This window comes from Vicugna pacos, chromosome 11 (genome assembly GCF_048564905.1).
Source record: "Vicugna pacos chromosome 11, VicPac4, whole genome shotgun sequence".
Taxonomy (NCBI): domain Eukaryota; kingdom Metazoa; phylum Chordata; class Mammalia; order Artiodactyla; family Camelidae; genus Vicugna; species Vicugna pacos.
In genome coordinates, this window is record NC_132997.1 from 86,714,041 (window position 1) to 86,720,648 (window position 6,608).

Sequence of the window (6,608 nt, forward strand, 5' to 3'; positions counted from 1 at the left end):
CGCTCAGGATGAGGATAGATGAGATCTGGTACCAGTTGCTAAACTGGACTCTAATTGTTAAACGTTCCTCCTGTGGATTTTATACTTCCTAGCTCACAGGCTTGGACTGGGGGAGACAAAGGGTAGAAGAGAGAGATTGTGTTCTTTGCTTGCAGACTCTGCCTCTTTAGGGTGATCTAGTTCAGCCATCCAAGCAATGATGATCAGGATTCCATTGACAGCCAGGTGCTAACAGCTAGGAGCTGGCGTGCCACAGCGGAGTGAACAAAGACAGAAGAAAAGCAGTGGAGTCCTTGGGATAAATTTCTCAGAGGCTGTTAATTGTTCTTAGGGTAAGATTTAACATCCCGTATTCTGCAAAGCCTCACACGATCTGGCCCCTGCCTGTTTCTTTGATCTTGTCTTAGCCCTTCCTCCATCATTTTATTGATGAGCTCTGTTCCCTCTCATTGCAGTGCCTGCCTGGGTGCTCAGCCCAAAATTCAACTGGTCTTCCTCCCTCCCCTTTCACCCAGTTAATGCTTCTCATCTCTTAGCTCCTAGCTGAAAAGTCTCTTGCACAGAGAAAACTTCCCAGACTTATCAGGCAATACCAGATGTTTTGAGTGCATGCTCCCTTGGCCCTTGGCCCATCTTCATCAGAACCCACGGCATAAGGACAGCTAATGAATCCAGGACTGGGTGCATCACTGTCCGTCTCCCCCTCCAGAGGTGATCCAGCAAGCAGGCACCTTGCATGTCTTGCTGATCTTGGCTCCCCAGAGCCTCCCCAGGGCCTCATTCCTCGTGCATCTGTTACACAGAAGAACAAATGAAAGGCTGAATTAATGAAGTGCTATAACACTGGTGGCACAAAGTGCTGTTGGATCACAGAAGAGATAATGAATTCCACCTGGAACGGCTTCCTAGAGGCATTTGCGGTTAAGCTGGGTATTTTTTTTCCCCTCCTGTTTTATTGAGATGTAATTGACATACAGCATTGTTCAAGTTCAAGGTGTATAGCAGAATGACTTGACTAACATATATTGTGAAATGATGACCACAATAAATTTAGTTAATATCTATCATTCTCCTATAGATACAAAAAAAAGAAAAGAAAAAATATTTTTTTCCCCTTGTGATGAGAACTCTTAGGATCTGTCCTGTTAATAACCTGAGCTTTGTCTTAAGGAAAAATTTTGAGTTTCCCTGTTGAGAAGGGCCTAGAGCCAGTTCCTGCAGGATGCACCCTCTAGCCAGCCTAGGAAGAAAGCCATCTTTTAATGTCTTATTATAAAATAATACATATCCGTGGTAAGAAATTCAAACACTACTGAAATGTACAAATACTACAAGTTACCACCCTTACTCCTTGCCCATACCCTCCAGGCTTAACCACTAGTCACAGTGGATGTTCCCTTGTTCCTGTCCAGACTTAGTTTTACACCTTCCTCCCCTCCCCCATAATGAAATTATTTTAAATAATGTTTTATTCCATCCCCCAAGAAAGTATCTGCATTGTCCCTGGGAAGAGCCTAACTTCTTCTTTCACTTAACCTGGAACTTGGGCAGGTCTGGAGGAGTTTATAGACCATTGTTGATTTCCTACGAGCTGTGGAAGATGCATTGGAAGAGGTTTTTACATCGTTGCAATAAAGCAGATCTGGCCCTGATTTCCCACCTGTAAGAAACGGAGGTATTGATCTGGAGAGACATTTTAATAAGTACAGTGACTATTGGGTTCTATTACAAAGAGGATTGAAAGACAAGATGTACCAGGAAATCTGAATAGAATGGAAAATATGAAGAGTTTGAATGCATTTGTTCTTAATAATTCCCATGTTGAGGGAGCTGACCTATGTCGAGTGTCTGCCATTGGACTAAGGGCTTCACTTGTATCGTTTCATTAAATCTTCATGACAGCCTTGCAGAGTAGGTCCTATTTTTGTCATCCCCATTTTGCAGAAGAGGAAGTTGAGAGTCAAAGAACTGAAGTATCTTTCCCTAAGGTCAGCAAAACAAACATCAGTGCTGGGAAGGGAGCCTGGACAACTGGGCGCCAGAGCCGGCAAGCTTCCCCGCTCTGCTGTGTGGGCCTCCGACTCAGTCTTAGGATGAGGGACTTGGACTCAGAAGTCCTAGCTCTATGCCCGCTTAGCTTTGGGAACTGGGAATATTTGAGTTTCTGAGTCTCAGTTTCAACCCTGATGAGTGGGGATAAAACCGTCATCCCACAGAGTTGTCGGTGCTACTAAATGGAGTCAGTGGTGGAGGTATTCGGTCAACTCTAACACATTCCAGCTCTTTCACGAGTGCCTCTTAGCTGATTTCGCAGTGGCCCTCTTGAAGACGGCTACAGAATCAGTTTTTTCTCCTGCTTGTTCCTGCTTCTGCAACACCACGCAGAGGGAGCGCTGACCTTGGTTTACAACATGGCCGGTGAAATGTCAATTTTTTTCCCTTTAAAAATCCAAACATTTGCAAAGAATGTAAATATGCCTCCTCTCCCTCTCCATGGCCTCTTTCCTCCAGCGAACATGTGTGAAATCTCACACGTATTCACACACACGGAGGCCGACTGTCTGATTCAGGATGACAAGGCTGTTCTCCATGTGTCTGTCAGAGGCGCCAGACCCCAAAAGCCAAACGAGACCAGATGGGAAACCACAAGCCCAGCCCTCTGTGGTGTGTTGTCACCTCATTTGAGTGCCCATCAAGTGAGAAGACCCAAGGGGTCAACCCCATCTGGGAGATGGGCTTAGCGAACGGGATGGCTTCCCATGCCTCACTCATCCTGCTGGCCCAACGCTCTCCTTCGCCTGACCGCCTGAAAGCCCCTGGCTTTCTCCTTTCCCCACTGCTCACCGCCTCACCTTTCCTGAAACAGAACAGATACTGGGAAAGAACTCAAGTACCCTGTGGGGATGCAGGTCGTTGGCAATTGTTTATCACGGACTCGTCAGCTGCCTTCCTGGTTGCCGCTGAGCGAGGCGAGTCAACATCACAGAGTTCGTTGTAGCCTTGGCTCTTTCCACGTCTGGATGGATGCATTGTCCCAGTGGAGACAGAGATGTAATCCTGGTGATACCCAGAATATCTTCAGTGCTTCACAGAGCAAGGAGGAGCCCATCCCAGTTTCACAGAGGAAGATATCAGTACTCAGAAAGGCTGAGTGGTTTGCCCATGTGGGGATGGGGCACGCCTCCTTCTCCTCCTCATCACCTCCCCCTCCCTATCCCCTCCCCGAAACACATCTAGAGAGCTCCCTGAAGTGTACCTTTCTTGGAGCAGAAGACGGACTTAGAGGGATGACCTGAAGCTGCCGGGTCCCTGGCTCCCTGAAGCCCTCCTCCCCTTCCAGCCCTGACTGCTGTCCTCTCCTGGGATCTGTGCGGGACGGCGTGCCCAGTGCCCAGGACGGCCATGTGGACTTCTCTTCACGCGGCAGCTTGTCACCATCTGAGCAGAAAGTTGACAGTGACGGGTGGCTGACACGTCTCTTTGTGGGCTGCCGGGGAGCAGGCAGGCTGGCATTCTTTTACCCACTGTCCCAGGTGATATTTTTCAAACTTGTTTTTGAAAAACCGAAAAATCAGGTCCGGTTAGTGTCTGGCTGTTCCAGAAGGGGTGGCTGTGGGCAGCATCAGACGAGGTGATCCTGAATGGCCCCAGGGTAGAAACAACCGCTGAGAGAGAAATAGGTTTTCTGACCTGCCGGAATTTGACAAAGCGACACACAAGGGTTGTGTTGGCCCCTGGTGCCAGCACTCGGGGCCGATCAAAGACCCCAGTGTTAGCCGTGACCCTGGCCACTCATCTCCACGTGAACGCGCTGGCGGACCACACGCAGGTGCACAAAATCTTCCTACGAAGGCCGGACACGTGGTTGTAATTTACATAAAATTCTACCAACCAATGTCTGCCTTATTTAAACAGTCTCCAGTCGCACATTCTCCAAGAATCTCACCCTCTTTTCCCACAGCAGGTTTTTCTCCTGCCCCTTACTGTCTGCTTACAGAGGAGGCAGGATAAGGACCAGCAGGGAAGTTGGGGTTGGAGGCAGCAGTCAATATGTTTGTTTGCTTGTTGGCTGAATTTGAAAAAATATGTATTCCCTTTATATTAATAAAGATAATGACCCAAGCACTATGCTAAGAACGTTAAAACATGATTTTATTTAATCCTAAGGCTAATCAATTAGGTAGACATGCGCAACTATCCCCAGCCTATGGATGAAAAAATGGAAGTTCCAGGTAATTCATCAGCTTGTCTAGAACCACGCGTTAGCAGGGCGAGATGAGATCCCCGCCCAAAACTATCTCACTCAGGAACCTTGTGCTTGGAGCCACTGCCCAGTACAGACTAGTGATTCTCAAACTCTGGATGGAGTCGTAATTATACTTCTGGCCTCCTTTATACTTCTGCCAGTAAAATGTTACTGACAAGCCCCGTCAGTGACAGAGCCTGGAAAGCAGGGCCTTTCTCCCAGTTGACTCTGGAGTTAATCTGTGCTGCGGTCAGGAACTCGGCCATACTAGGGGTTCAGCCCTGATTATAGGAAGGCTCCATGTTGGCCCAATTGGAAATAAAAGTCCTCAAATGCAGAAATTCTATTTCCTGAAGCAAGGGCTGGCAGACAAAAATACAGATTCCCAGTTAAGTTTGCATTTCTGATAAGCAATGAATACATTTTAAGGGTAAGTATGTCCTACGATATATTTGGGATATACTCACCCTTTAAAAATTACTCACTGTTTATCTGAAATGCAAATTTAATTGGGCATCCTGTATTTTGATTTGTTAAATCTGACAGTTCTCCGGGAACTTAAACCAAATATATCTGAACCAACCAAAAAATGTGATGTGGGTTTCGTGTCCAGGAGTATCTCAGTGAGGTAGTTAATACAGTTATAATAATAATAATAATAATAATAGGTAAGGACTGGAACATCAAGGTTTCTGAGAAGCTTCCATGGTTCATGTGGGATCAGGTTGACAGATACTTGCATTAGAATTGACCCAGAAAATCTGGAACAAATACTTGCTGTATATCTAGAAGGTGACTTTTGACTTTAGATCAGTGATTCTCCGTCCCAGCTATACATTGGAAATCATCTAGTAAGCTGTCAAAAAATACGAATGTCTGGGCCCCACCCCAGAGATTTGGGGTAATTGGTCTGGGATGTGGTCTAGGCATGGAGAGAGCAGGCTGACAATAAAAGATCCCTAACATTCCCCGGCTTTACAATGGTGTGGATGAAACTGCGGTACAGGTGTTCAGAGGGGGATGGTCTACGACTGGAATGGTCCATGCAGCTTCCGTGGAGGAACAGGAAACCCAACAGCTGAAGGATGGGGAAGGTCTGGATAAGCAGAGAGGAGCAAGCAGAGTATGCCAGGGGAAGCGAATGGCTTGGAACAAAGGGACTGAAAAAAAAACATGTGAAAGCCAGGTACAGAGGACAGACCACTCATATAACAGCAGCACATTTGAGGAGGAGCAATTTTTAAAAATTATTTCTGCCTATAAAAGTAATACATAGAGTTGTGGGAATTTTAGAAAATGCAGTAAAACAGGATGAAGAAAAGCCATTGCCTATCAATCTATCACTAAAAGGAAATCACTTTTAAATTGTGGTTACATTTCTATGCCTTTCAGACATTAATGAGAACTTACCATGCTATAATTTCATATCCCACATTGTTAATTTAGCATTATATCAGAAGCAAAGCCCCATGTCATTAGCAGTTGTTCATGAATATTTCATACTGGCTGCAATTATTGCCATGATATTGATGTAGCATAAGTTTCTCAAACTTTCTCCTAAAGTTGGACATTCAGTTTGTACCCAATTTTTTTTTTTTTTACATATTTAGGGGGTTGATTTTAGACTTGTAAGACATGAGTGGGAGAGTCTGAATATAGGGCTACTTTTAGTAGTCCACAGACTGGAAGAATCTGCAGGACCCTCCTTCACACTGTGCTCTCACAAGCCCTGGAGAAGAGCTCTGAAGTCTTCAACACCCAAAACAGACAGCACGTTCATCCTCAAGGTCAAAATGGCGCCCACTTTGGGCCACTCTAAGCAAAGTGTCGGGCTTTCTCCCCTCAGCCCCAAACCGCAATTCCTAGCAAAGGAAGGTGCTGCTTCATACCATGATAGACTGCCATCTGGCCGGGGAACTACTGTTGGGACCTAAGATATTTTTAACACCCAATTAAATTGATGTAATTGGATAGAATGGCAACGTCTTTGCCTCCAGCTATGCACCATAATCTGTTTCACACCTGAGTGTCCTTTTGCTTGATTTTTAGTACTTCTCCCAGAGTTGTGGCAATGGTGCAGAGGAGGGAACTTTTCCCCACTTTTTGATCTGTAGATGATTTTTCCTTCATTTTGAAGGAGACACTGGCAGTTGGACTATCAGCGTTAGCCTCCCTTGGGCTAAGACTCTACTTTGACCCTGAGGTTTTAGCATCCAACTTTCTCTGGGGCCTGTTGTTTAAAATGTCTCAGCAATATGGATATAGTCCAGCTAGGAAAAAAACAGTTGGTCGAGCTCGACACAGCTCACGTGCCAGCTGTGAACTAAATGGAATTTTGTTCAAGGCTCTTCTGGCCCAATTC